Genomic DNA, 14843 nt, shown 5'->3' with positions numbered 1-14843 from the left:
ACTTCAAGGATTTCCTATTATTTTGAATCAAGGTTGATTGCCAATATTTTAAGAAATTTGGTATTAAGACACGACTATAATTTCTCTGGAAGCATGTTATGGGAGCCAAGACTTTCCCAGAGGTATACAGGACAATAGTGAATAAAAGAAGCACAAGTTTGTGAATTCACAGCCATCGGCTATGCAATAAAATGGTCATTTAAAGGTCATTTAAATTGTAAAACTAAAACTAATTGTTGCACACAAATTCATTCTTCATTTCGCTGTTAGTGAAGAAACTCAAGGTAGGACCTCTTTGAGAGTATTTTTCAGGGCACCAAATGTATCAAGTTCACACACAAAAGAATTCAGAATTTAGTAGCAAAACATTTCATGCATCCTTTTGTGGCAGTGGTTTTTCAGTGATGAGGAATGCACCACTGGTGAGTGATTATAAAGTAATAAAGGACTGAAACACAGTGAAAGATGATCACATTAAATTAAACCATTTGCTAAAATGGTTTGGTTCCAGTCTACAGTGAAGTCCCTCGCTCCATCTGTCTTTTCCTACTTTACAATGAAAGAAAAATCATGTTCTCAAATATTAACTAAATTGTCTGAAATCATAAGAGTATCATTATTGAGTTCTATTTTAATTTTTGTGTATTTTTTTCTTTTTGTTACAAATTAAAAGATGTTGCTCTTTGTGTTTATTTCCTGATAAGCTAATTATTACATTATTAAGAGGACTGGCAGAAGACTGTTCATATTTCAATATACTAATGAGCTACTAACACCAACAATAAGCTGTTTAATTAATTTAACTAATGAACCCTAAATAACTCCATGGCAAAGCATGATTGTCTGGGATATTCAAGCTGACATGATTTTAACTTAAATTTAAGACAACAGTAAAAGTTAAAATCTTGCTATCCGAGCCAGATTTGTTTCCTTGCCTTTAGCGCTGTTGGCACCAAAACATAGAAACAAGCATGTACATGGACTGACACCTGGTTGTGGTTCAAAGCCACTGGGGAACCATAGCCAGTCTGGTACAGAGACTGAGGAACAGATAACAATGCACACTGCAGTCTATTCAGGACTATGGACTGCAAAATGCTGGCTGCATGCTGATCTCACCCAGATAAGTGAAAAAACACAAAATAAAGCATTGACCACAGGTGTGAACAAAGCACGATTTTCAAAAGCATTTCCAAATGAGGGATCTTTGGGGCACTTTTTTTTGAAGATCTTACTCCTTCCCTTCTCCTAAACTGGAGATAAACGGGATCTTTTATCAGTTTAGAAGTTGTATAATTGTACAACTGAAGTCCCAAAATCAATGCGGGCATTAGATTTTAAGAGCTGCAACCTTAAAGTTCACAGGCTTTAGTGGATTTATCTGATCATGATGCTGCGAACTGCAAACACTGCTTATCATCCATCGTTCACTTTTTGATAGGAATCCTCTTCGTGAAGCTTTGGAGAGTGTGAGAAAGTACGTCTTATTTGAAGTTATAACACTGTTTACAAATCCTGCAAAGGTTGGATGATAGGCACTGCTGACTTTTTGGAAACATAATGACCATGATATCACCCTTATTCCAGTGCAGTTCACATTAGATTGTTAGACAAGAGTGCAAAACTGTGGAACTCGATACAGTAGATTGTGAAAAATGGGAAATCACCAAACTATTGTATTGCTGGTATGAAAAGACGTGTGTGATCAGGTTGTTACAGATCAACGGCATCTAAGGCAAGATTAAGTCAAGGGGCATTTTAAATTTACCCGTGTTTCCTTACAAACTTGCCTCTGGTATGCTTCAAGACTTTATGTTCCAATGACAAACAGGTTCTGTCATTTTTTAAGCTGGATCTTGAGTCTCCAGGATAACTTGAGTGCCTGAAAGAGTTTCACTTACTATCAAAACTATGTACGGGTCACATTTCAGGCATCTAAAATTACTACCACGCTGCAAAAAACCTCCATCATATCAAGTTGTTTAGTCTCATATTCAATATGTGAATCTTCTTTCTCTTCAAACAAGTGAAAAAAATCTGCCAGTGGGATCAGATAATCCCACTTGTTTCCAATGCAGTTTCACTTATTTCGGGAATTTTTCTGGGAGCAATATAAATATGCTGAAACAAGGCAGAATAGTGCCAGGTGCACACCATATGATACCAGTATCGGAGTCTTTTTGAACCATTTGGCTTTCCATATGGCTGGCTGCAGTGCCATGAGGCCCAACCTATGAGATTTCAACATGTCGTGCACTTCCATTTGAAGTCGGGCTCACTCAAGGCTCTTCCATCTCTTGTCGTTAAATCTTATAACGTGCAAACATGCGGCGTTGTTGCGTTCTAAAGAGTGTGCAAGAGGGTGCATGTAATTCTGGTGCTCAGATAATGTGAGATGTCCTGCAACATCTGGTTGTGTAAGATAATAAGGCAGATCCACTCACATAGTATCAATAAAATGACACGAGATTCAAGAAATATGTTGATTAGCAATGAAAACAGCTGCATTATTTTTCACTTGTTTGAATAATAATAAGTTTTTAACAACGAATATAAGATCAGATGACTTGTTACGATGGAGATTTTTTTGCAGTATATTTTCTTACTAAAGGGCAAATTTCATCATCAAACACTAGAGCAGTCAGCCTTTGTGCCACCGTGTTATTTTATATATTTTTTTCTGTTTTTAATTAGTTACTGTTTTTATTTCCAGTCTGTCACCTCAACATCACGATCACAGGTGTCTCTTCCTTGGCCTGACCAGGGTCACTGCGGGGTCAGATGCAGTGTTTGGAAGGGCTTCTAATTTTGGGATCAGAGCTTAATGAGAGGACTAGAAAACAACCTGCTGGTGAGAACGAGGAAGGGACACAAAGGACAGCTTAGAGGAGCGCTGATGTCACCCTTTGCACCAGTGGAGTGGCTCATTGAAACTAAAGAGCCTCCGTTGTGTTTCTATTGTGTGGTTCTTGTCACACCCTGCCCTCTGCTATAATAATGAACTCTTTGACAACTGATTAACCACATAGTGGCCTTTTTTTGAGTTTTTTTTTTAATCATAGACCTTGGTAGAAATGATGTGCAGTGCATCACCTTTTTAGTACCTTTATCTATTAACACCAGTAGGGATTCAGACATTCACTGACAATAGCTGCGGTTACATGGACGACATTTCTTCAATCGTTCTGATTAGAGATTCTAGCTTCACTGTTTATATGGACACCATACAAAGTGACCTGATAAGATGTGTGTTTACATACCCCAAAGCATTTAATCAGAATTGAACTTTTTTTACATGCACAAAGTGGCTTTGCCTGCTAGGGAGGTGCCTAATCTGTAAGAAATACAAACACTATATAGGCTACATCATGTTCACCAATGGTCACTTTTCTAATTAAGTCAGATAGGTTGCGCCAGGGATAAACAGCTTTTTTTTTTTATGTGAGTTGTTCCTTTAAGGAGAGACTGAATACAAGTAACATGACTATATAAATATGCTACTTTTATCAAGCAAAGGAATTCGTTTAGATGATGAAATTCCAGTATCTAATGTCACTGGGAATAAGTGTTGTAATTAGTGGTGTCAAATTATCGCGTTAATTGAGATTAATTAATTACAGTCATATTTAGCGCGTTATGTTTTTTAATCGAGTTAATCTAATTATTAATCTCTAACTTTACTTTTTATAAAATCGGTTTGTAGGCGTTGGGCTTCCTGTGCTGGGGGTGGAAAACAATGGTCAGTCACACCCTGAAGTGGACATTGGTTGGCTGTCATTGTGTGTTTTAAGTCAGAGAGACAGGCCAGGCCAATCAGAGGCCAGCAACCTGTGAAGAGGTCAAGACATGATTGGTTTGTTTTGATTAACACCCGCCCCAACAGTCCGAGTCCGTTGTAAACAGGCAGCATGTTGAGGAGGGGGTGTCGCGATTCGTGTGTGTGTGTGTCTGACTGTGGAGGAGAGGAGAGGAGAGGAGAGGAGGCGGAAGAAAAGGTTGCGTGATCGAAGTTAATACATTACCGTATTCATCCGAATATAAGACGATATTTTTTCCATTGAAAATGCCCTGAAAAAACGCCCTCGTCTAATATTGGGGGTCTAAGCAAACACACATGTATTGTGCATATGTAAACCAGTAGGTAGGCTCGCCTGATGCCGCGATTACCGGCGAATGGCCGCATTGCGCAGTCATTGCAGCCGCGTATGAACAAAAATTGATATGGCAGTAGGCTATGTGTGCGCCGCTCACCTGTCAGATCCGGCAGACCAGACCCGGTGCCGCGGCCGGCTCGCCTGATGCCGGCCGTTGGCTTTTTTATTCAAACAAGATTTTGTCCATATAATCCCCCCCCCCCCCCCCCCAAAAAAAAAGGGTCTTGAAAAAGAGGGGTCGTCCCCCCGACCCGCATCGGACTGATCTGCTACAATAATGTAATGAATTTAAAGGGAAATACCTCAAGTTGAGGGCTTTTCTCAGCAATTTTAGGTGAGATTAAAAAAGAGATTAATTAGATCAATTAATTACAGATCATAATTAATTAATCTCTCAATTTTTTTAATCTCTTGACACCACTAGTTGTAATTACCCTTTAGCCCATTAAGCTAATGCACATTTCCTGTTTTCCCACTGAGTAGGAGGATTTAGTTGTCATCCTGAAATTTGACAGATTTGTCTCCCTTTTCCTCAAGACATCACTTTGATCCTCTCAGGTACACAGGGGGTACAAGAGCTCCCAAAGGGATGGCTACCACCTGAAGGGAGAATTGTTTTTACCCCAGCTGTGTTCTGCTTGTGCTGCAGCATCTAAGTCCATAGCTGTTTTGTCGAATCAATCCCAGGACTTTGTCTTATTAAGGACAACCTGGTTTCCTAAAGCAATCAGCATGCTTGAGCCCCCCAACGAGGAGCGCAAGCTGAGACTGCCCCCCGCAAACAAAACAACACACCACTCCACAGCAGCATGACATTTCCTGGACCAGTAAATGAGATGAAAGCTTTAACCATGAAAACAGTGGTTCGAAAAGCCTCTGATGCCTCGCTACCCCGCCAGCACGGAAAAAAGATGGGCTGTTCACCTGTAACAAAAGCCGAGCACAACAGGGAAAAACATCAAAGTCTCATTTTGTCGGAGGAAACACCTATTTGATAGAAGGTGCCTGCTGAGAAAAATGCAGGTGAATTTTCAGGTAATGGCACACCGCTGCCGAGCGCTACAGTTTATTTGTGTGTGTAGCTTTTGCATCCGCACATCGACACCTTTCATTAGAGAATGTTAATGCAAACTTTCACCACTTACAGCAAACTGAGGCTCTTGCTGCTTCTCTTCTGTGTTTCTTTTCTCCTGACAGCTGCATCAAAAATGGCAAGAAAACACCTGAGAGTAAGAATTATAATCACAAGGGCTATTGAAAATTTTGGATTATTATATGAATATAAATACATTGGTTATCTTATTGCTAGCAACGATAAATCTTCTATAGTTAAGTATGTAGATGTAACACTGTTGCCCACTTCACACCTTTCTCAACACTAATTATATCAGATTTTCAAGTGGGTTATGAAATGTCAATTTGGTTGTTTTTTGATGGTGAAAATGGTTTAAATTCGATCTCAAGCTCCACTGGCTGTTTTTTCTTATGAAGAACTACATCTTGGAAACTTTAATACACAGTTAATGATCAGTGAAGAACTGCTAGCCAGTGGTTCATTAGATGAATTCAAGATTTTATGCTTGCAATTTTGTATAATTTTGAAGACCAATACTGGCAGAATATTAACAAACATCACTGACACTCAGCCAACCACAAGCGGATGTTACACAACAGAAAATCCAGGGGAAAAAAGACCAAAATCTAAGTTTCCAGCACTCATATAATATTATTTTACAAGCATCCACCATCTGCTGTGCAACAGGGAAATGAGACAAAGTTAAATGACAGTAATAAATAATCCCCTGTCTTTGGCAAAGGAGGTTGATTTATTTTATAGTGTTTTAGCATCAAGTCAAAATGACCACATTTGCTTCAATGCATCAAAGGCTAATTCCGTCTTAAATTGTACTGTAGAACGATTTACTTAATGTCAGAGCATAAAAATAATAGTTGTTTGCTGCAATTAGAGTGTTCCTCTATTAAAGACAGCTTTACCCTTCATCCAAATCAGTGTCTTCACCAGTGAGATTCAGCTCGACTTTGACATCTATAGGCAGTCAAAGTTTTTCCGCCCTATTCAAATATATAGCTGAGAATGAAGTTTGAGTTTTTGCCCTTAATCCCCAGGTGGATTTACCTGACTTTCTGCAATATGATAGCTCCAGAGCAGAAGTAAAAGTAGGAGGAACAAGCTTAGGGTAATAAGGTGTGAAATTCTTTAAACAACATCTTCTTTTGTGCTCCTTTAAATAAACAGCGCTCCAAAGAGAAATTACAATAGAGCATGTGGAAATCAAGATGGTAACAGCGGCTCAGCAAAGGGTCAGTGTGAAATTACAACAAAAAGTGTTTATCTAATTATACACCTGGCAGTTTTCTGACCACTTCTGTAACAGCATCAGTTCTGACAAGCGTAATGGCTGTCATTTAAAACACTGGCGGTAAGTTATTAACATTTTTTTTAAAAAATAGAGAGCGACTCAAACAATGGGAGCTTTTCTGAGCTTTCTGAGGCAGATCCTGTCCTAGATTTTTATGAGTCAGAGGTTGATCGAGAAACCATTGTGACTGCATTTCGAGAACACAATGTGTTGTGGTACAAGCACAGCATGCAAAATGTCCATCAATGTTTGACATATTTTTATGTTTTAATGTCATTTTATCTCGCAGCCGCAGGGAAAAAATAAATGTCTGGATAGGAAACTGAAGAATTCCAACATGCCAAGTTCATGATCTCATTGTGAAATTCCGATGGTTTCGGGGTAAATTGCCCCACATAATCAGATTTTGCCATGCACATGAATGTTTATTGAATGGGCTGCAGTGAAGTGTGGGAGTCAGAATGCAGCACATTCCCCAATTTAAGTAGTGTATAGGGGTGTCAGTGGAGGCATGCGATAAAAACAATAAAACAATGCTAATCTCAGTTAGAAATCCACAAGTATTTAACATGTCATCATGATATATGGGTTATCCTGCTGCAACTGATCAGATTGCAGCCGTACATTAATACTATGTATTCGATGCATTTTGTTGCAAAGTTTGCTAAGCAATCACATCCTCAATCAGCCCCTGAACAAATTCTGCTGAACACTGATGAACAGTAATTGCCATCCATCATAATTTGTGCAATGTCATAACTTGGCAGCATCTATACAAATGTGAAATGCTTTTTTTTTTTGAGTGCTTGCACCAGACAGATGCTCAGGGGATTTCGATCTGATGAATAATTCACCACTGTGCAAATAATGGCGGCTGATAAAACTTTGTGTGTGCAATTGCATCCGGACTTTATAAGCAGGCTCGGTTGCAGTGTGTGTCTGGGATTCCATGAAGTGTGGTGTAAAACCTCATCATTTTCTACATCAAAATGCGATGAAATTATGGCTCTGCACGATGAGAATAATAACAGGCAAATCACTCACGACCACTTTGGTGTTTTGCTCCTGCACACACAAGCAGCAAGCGACTCATGCCAATTTGACAGCTATTGTGAGCAGACGTGGAAACGTGTGAACGGCTGCTCCACATTTTTCATCCGAGGGTGAGTTTTAATTCACTCTCTCAACTCCCAGCATGCCTGTATTCCTTCCACCTGAGTGTGCTCTTTGGCCCGGCTCTCTGTGCCTAAGTGACCGTTTATTGGTTGCAGGGACCCATTGAGGGCTCCATTTTCTAGGTGATTGACTCTGAAAAACTAACGTCGTAATCCCCAAATGTTTCCTCTGTGTTTTAGGAAGGGTTGAAATTGTTGAGACCCAGGGAGTCTCGCCTGATTGTGTGTCTGTCATGCTGGGGATTAATAATTGTGGGAGGAGCAGGGTTTTAACAGGCGACGAAATACCCTGAGTCTTCAGACACCAAGGGCACGCAATTCTCAATTCCTCTAATGGTTTATGCTTTTATTTAGATAATGAAGGCATTAATAAATTACGTGATTAATCTGTGATCTGTTAGGGCAATTTAGGGGGAAGTGGAAACAGAAAATAACATGTGGCTCATCAAAACTAAAAAAAAAAAATAAATAAAAAATAAAAAACATTTTAACAAGTCATTTTAACTCATTGCATTAATGATACAAATGGGATGATTGGCCTTACTCTCCTGTGTTTAAGCATATTTATATTTGTTCCAGGAAAAATTCCTGTATCATGTGAAACTGCATTGGAAACAGGTGGAATTATCTCATCCCACTGGCAGATTTTTCCACTTGTTTTAAGAAAAAACAATCTTCAAAGACTGAATGTGAGACTAAATGGCTTGCTAAGAAGCAGATTTTTGCCGTGTGAAGACCACTTCGCTGAGCGTGTTGCTGTATATCATGCACTATCTGTGAAATCAGTGCAGCTACCACTCAGGAGGAATCCCAGCGAGCAAGCCATTTACAGATCGTTTCACCACTGCTTTTGCCCTGTCAAACAAGACCATAGTGAGGGATGATGTTGCTACGCTCCCTGTAGACAAGACAAACCAATTTTTTCTGTGTCAATCAGTTTATTTAGGCTTTGAGCTCTACCGCTGGTCAGCTTGTCAGATCAGGCCTACGCAGTTGCAGGGAATTGCATTCCCACTTGTCTGACAATACTGGATGTTTTTGTCGGCTTCTGGTAAGAAAACTAAGGAAGATATCTGCACAGAAATATAACACCGCACATGTAGGGGATTTCCATATATGGCATATATGTCCTCATGAATACTCATACATGAAACATATTCAGATTTGACACATTTTCATATATGGACATAATATGCCTAACATATTTTGTAAATATATGTGCCCTTTTTGAGTCCATGCAGGTATGGATGAACATATATGAACAAATGAGGACAATATGTTATTTCACATGCGTTACACTTCTTTGGTCGAACTATAAGGGCAACATAGTAAGTATTTTTTTTTTTATCCATTAAGAGTGAGTAGTTCTGCAATTACCTATAGGCAGTAAATATATAAATGATTACAGTATATACAGTATGTGAGAAACCACATTCAACACAGTTGTTGTTGGGTTTTTTTCTTCTTTTTTTTGCATTGGTTGTGCATCAGCACCAAGGAATTTTTAGCAGCAGTATTATTTATCTCATTTCCTTAATGAGCTCCCCCTTTATCTGGCAGAAATGAGCAACGCCATGAGCAATGGCAGTGACTCCATTATGCTTCACCGTGATTGGCTGCAGATAAGGACCACCACCCACATTAGTGCCCGGGTAATTATTTGGATTTCTGAGAGCAGGTGGTGATGGAAGAGGGAGTGTCCGTGATCAGACTCTAGAGTATCTCCAGATAAACATCAGAGACTCGGAGACACACCAACACCAGCCCCTGCAGTGCTCACCAGGAGCCCCCATATCTCGCCACGATGCCCCCAACCTCAACCCACCTTGCATTCGTAACACACTACAGGATTTCAATAGAAGCCAAAGACCTGGTGAAAATACTGCGCTCTACTGAGGCTTTTGGTTTATACCAGCATGAAAATAAAGTGGTGTCTCTTAATCGGGGGCCAAGTTCATTTTGCGGGAGGTCAATGGGAAATAAAGCAGTTTGTTGGTTTAAATTACAGAAATCTTTCTCCCTCTCTATAGATTACTTTCTATTGAATGTTTCAAGACTGGTATCTGAGAGAATGTGGCTGAAATTTATCAACGTTTTTTTTTTTTATAGTTTGCATAATACTTTCATTAAAAATTGTTTAGAGTGAACAGTTTTCCCTGTGCATATTTATCTGAAGACATCATTCTGATAGATGCAAGACTGTCAATAAGACAAAAAGCTTCAATAGTGTCAAGCCACTCCCGGGTTTTTCTCATGGTTATAATTTAACCTTCAAAACATTTTGTGATGTGACACGCCACTTGAAAAACGTAAGAATCGCTGCTCTGACTTGTTGGCAGACAGTGCACCTACGTGATGAATTCATCCCCACCTTAATCACACCATCTTCACCACTCTCTCCCTCTCCCTCTCCTGCTCTCTCTCTCTCTCTTTGTTTGGAGGTTTCAAGTCATCACAGATAGGGTAAGTTTTCACACTGTTAATCAGATTATCCGGACAATCTGTTCCCCTGCAACATGCATAGTTTGGCATGGTGCGCTCCTCTGAGAAATTCATCTCAGATGTAATCCGCCCCAAAAGGTCTCCGCTCCACAGGTCGGTGGTAGACGGGAGCTGGCAGGTAGCAGTGGATGAGTTGCTATGGAAAGTTTTTCATTTATAGGATGCAATGTTGGAACAGAGGACTAAGGTCAAGGGAGCCAATTTGAAAAATACTTCTCATTTTACGTAGCTGTGTTTTAATTAATTCCGAGGAAAGTGGAGTCTTGGAGTGCATATCTAATAACTACTGTTTTTTTTCCCTTTCATTTTTCATTTTTTAAACTGTTCATTGAGCAGCTCCATTGGGCTAGTTGGGGTTTCAAGCTGGACCACAGGGATGTTACTTTACACAAAAACAATACACAGGCCTCTACTGATACAGTCATACAGTGCTCAGAATCTGTATATTACTCACACAACATTGATAGAGAGTTACCATTTAACACAACAGACACGTATGACATCAGCCATGGGGGCAGCAACAACAATAACAACAAAAACAGTGGAACCAAGATAGGAAAATAGTCATTTCTTTGTGGTGAAAAAAGGAAGGCTTCAATTACCCTGGGATGTATGGAAATGGTTCCTTCAGGGCGCCAGTCCTCCATCTTGCCTGGAGTCATTAATTAGATCTAATCAACACCACGGGGAAAAGTTGCTGTCAAGACTAATTAGCCAAAATGGAGCTTCTGTAATGGGAGACAAATGAACAACAACAGTTAACTGTAGCAGCTTGTTCCATGCTTTATGACTCATTCAATCTCAGTGGGAGGGATTTTTGGAGCAGCTCCATTCGGAATTATATTAGCACTTGATTATTGTTTTGAGGGAATGTCTGCGTTTTAGACAGACACTCAGGCGCTAATAGGTTTTTAAACAATAAAATGCTATTGAATGGACTCTTCTGTGAAGTCTTTTTCATCAAATGCAAAACTCTACCTATGTATTTTTCATTGCACTGTTGGCTCATTGCACTGTAGGATTAAAAATGAAGCCATTTTATTTTGAGGTTTGCCAACACTGAACCACTTTGGCAGGCGATAGACATACACAGTCTTACACACACCTCTGCCAGGTTGCCTATTGTAAGAGCTGTGCAGGCTCCCCTCCAATCCCCAGGCCTCAGAGGTCATGAGAAATGTTGACTTAATCCTTTCTTCGCACTTCTGAGAGTCAAGGCAAGGAGCAAAAAGGAACCTTTGTCTCTCCCACAGCTCTGGGAACAAAAGGGGTTGGGATTGGGTAAAGCGTACACACACCGCCTGCAATTAAGAGCTTAGAGATCGTCCCGTCAGCGAATAGGACGCAGGAAAGGAGAGGAAACATCAAGATTAGGTAGGAAGTACCATGAGGGTATTAGAGCACTTGTGAGAATGAAGACGTTTGTCACAGAATATTACTTACAGGATGTGAAGAGACAGTCACCTTATACCCTGTGCATGAGCTTTTGTGAGGCATTTGATTGCTAGCGCTTATTAATGTCCCTTAAACACCTAAAGGCCTTGAGGTCAGTCATCAATAAGCCTTTGTTTCTCCATATGTTAGACCGAGTAATTAACAATTGGACATCTGCTGAGGAAGCGAAGGTGTTAAGTTGTTATGAGAAGCGCACAGCATAAGGATTAAGGTATACCAACATGGTAATTGGAAAAACCATTGAGCTGTAATGAACACTATAATGGTCCTGTTCTGCACTATGTAGTGATTGATGGGGAATTGAGGGTGTCGGGGCTGAAAGTTGTCTTTGCTAAAACATTTTCTCAACTTTCCTGAAAATGCCAACTCCATGAAACAAAATGGGTCAAATGACTAAGTGCAAATCAGAATCAACTGGATGAGATGAGCTGATTGCAATTGCCAGTTAATTAACTCTTCAATCAAGGAGTGTGTGGGAGTGTGGGAAATATAACTTTGTGTTTTCACATTTACCGCTGAATTCCAAGGACCTTTTCAGTAGTTACAATGCGACATCTGCCATTTTAAGGTCATCAACATATACGGAGGAAAATTCAGATCTTCTTGATAATCAAAACTTGGGCAACCTAGTTTCAACTTTCTAATTAAATTGCACTTGTCAGGGCTTGGAGTGTCACCATCAGAAAAGCCTTAATTCATTTCATTTGTATTAAACAGAGTTTTGGACCAGAGCTATTTGTCTGAAATCTTTGCACACTCACAGTCACCCACTGTGCACATATACACTTGGTCTTACAATATTGTTGTCCATGTTCACTTGTGGTTTATTGAGGATCATGTGCAGGGGCATAACTAAAATCTGAAAGTGAGTTTTTTAGCCATTTAAAACTAAATTCTTACATTTTGTACTAGGGATGTCAAGTGATTCATTTTTTCAGTCACGTTAATCACAAAGTACTCATGGCTTAATCATGATTAATCACATACTTAACATGTATAGGATTACTTGATTGCTTACCTTTCCAGTGTTGTGTAGTGTATTAAGTAGTTGTTGATATGATTTTGATGTAATCTGATGTTTTTCAGCTGGTTGTCTTCAATAGCGCCGATGGGCAGACACTCCATGGAAATCCATTTCGTGACTGCATCGCTCAGCTGTGTGCTGTCAACAGATTTGAGCCTTAAACACTCCACAAGTGCCAGCACCTGCTCTAACTTACTGCATAGCTTACTACTAACTAGTATAACTTACTACTGTGACTCTTCCAATAGTCAGCAAAAGACGGCAAAGTTAAGTTAGCAAAAACATATTTGGCATTAGCTGATATTTTAAACTTGTGCTCCAACAGAATGACATTTCAGTGTTGTGGTATGTCCATATGACTTTCTGTCTGTTCAGAGATCCATCAGGAAACTTCTTGAGAGAAAACTTGCCTTCCAGCAGGCCACAGGTTGTCTTAACAGTCGGTCTAGGCAGCAGCCTGTGGAGATATTGTGTTTGATCCCATGTGTGTGTCTGTCCACGGTTAATCTTGCAAAATTTTTGTGCACAGTTATGACTGTACAATGAAAAACCTCTCATGATTGCGGTAATTCAACTCTTTCACAAAATATTTCTTTTATCCACTTTCACACTCTCTCGTCAATCACTGTCTAACTCACTCGACTAAAGCTGCTATCTGTCTTACTGTCTTCACATAGCCCAACGGGAGTCTGCAGGTTCATTCCAACCAAAAACTCCACCAGGTGATTTCACTGATCACATCACCTTCAAGCAGAGAGGAGGAACCAATCAGTGAAATCACCTGGTGGAGTTTTTGGTTGGAATAAAACCTGCAGTCTCTTAGCTCTCTGGCAGCAGACACCCCTGGCCTGTATGGTCGGTGTTTGCAGGTCCCTCACATCTTTCACTGTCTAGCTTGTTCATTTTTTGTCCTATTATGACCGTGTTCGCTTTACTCATGGGTGAAAACAATCCAGGACGTGTGTTGCTTTTTTTGGTGAGTTTACACACTGCTGACAAGGAAGTCAACAGAACAGAAAGCAGACAAACAGGGAAAACAACACTGTAAAAAGTGTCAGAGCGGGGGGATTAGATAGGTTACACAGTCTGATGCTTCATGACTATTAAAAAAAATGACAAAAAAGTGTCAAACAGTGGCTGCTGTTTCATATATAGCGGACTTGTAATTTTTGTGGGTCTTTTGCAGATCTTATCTGCGCATGTGTGTGGCAGAAAGATAGAGAGAGGGAAAGAGAAAGGGAGAAAGAAAGAGAAATTGGATTTTACTATGTTAATTCATGCTGATTTTGAAGCGTGGTTACTATCGAGAGCCATATTACTTCTGGCAAAGAGTCAGAAATGGCTCGCGATCCATAGCTTCCTAACCACTGGTATAGTGTCTATAATAAAGAGGCTTTGAGAGTTTTGTGGTATATTTTCCACACTGTATTGTATCCTGAGTGGAAATTACACCCATGATCAACTCATTACTCACTTAAAGTCCAGGATCCAGTCATTTTCAGACTTTAGGGCAGCATAGTATGCATGTCCTGCTGACTAGAGGAGCAGTGGCAGAGTCACAGCTCATGTCTGTGTTTTAGGCATGGGGCGTTTCTCGGGTCTACTCTAGGGGTGGTGCTGCATGGCGCCTGGTCCTGGATCATTTGTAAACCCACACCCGGGCCATGCTGGTAGCCCCGGAGCACCCGACGTCCTGCGGTGGGTGGCAGCACCAGTCCCAGCAGGGTCTGTAGGATGTAGGCCAAGCCAGGCATGTAATCCCCCTGTCAGAGTTGGAACGCACCGTCGACGCAGGAAAATAAATATAGATGGGGGGGTGGAAGGGAACATAGGAGAGACGCTATTACCAAGGAAAGAGCCAACAACTGAGACAAGGATCTGTGTTTACATTATTCCATGAATTTAAGGCTGAGATTGAGTTTGAGTTCTTATTAAAATGGAGACATGGAGATTTTTTAACCCCTTGAACTCCCCCTTGATTTTCATTTTAAATTCCCCTGAAGTTGCATCAAGGCGAGAATTACTATGTAAAATATTCAAGCCCAAGAAGTCATTGTTTTATGGCTACACCATTGCATCAAATAGAAAATTTCCCTGTAATTCAGAAAGACATATTTGGTATCTTTGGAAACCTTGGGATCTCCACTTGAAT

General features: G+C 40.2%; 1 long non-coding RNA gene across 1 annotated transcript; it reads right to left on the bottom strand.

Annotated features, from left to right (window-relative positions):
- Window positions 1-8669: 8669 nt before the first annotated feature.
- Window positions 8670-13370, bottom strand: LOC115376776 (uncharacterized). Its single transcript, XR_003929855.1, has 3 exons — window positions 12686-13370; window positions 11318-11467; window positions 8670-10940 (listed from the first exon to the last, which is right to left on the bottom strand). It is a non-coding gene; the product is annotated as an uncharacterized LOC115376776 (long non-coding RNA).
- Window positions 13371-14843: the final 1473 nt, after the last annotated feature.

The sequence above is a fragment of the Myripristis murdjan genome, chromosome 18, assembly GCF_902150065.1.
Source record: "Myripristis murdjan chromosome 18, fMyrMur1.1, whole genome shotgun sequence".
NCBI lineage: Eukaryota > Metazoa > Chordata > Actinopteri > Holocentriformes > Holocentridae > Myripristis > Myripristis murdjan.
This window is presented reverse-complemented; position numbering and strand designations above follow the sequence as displayed.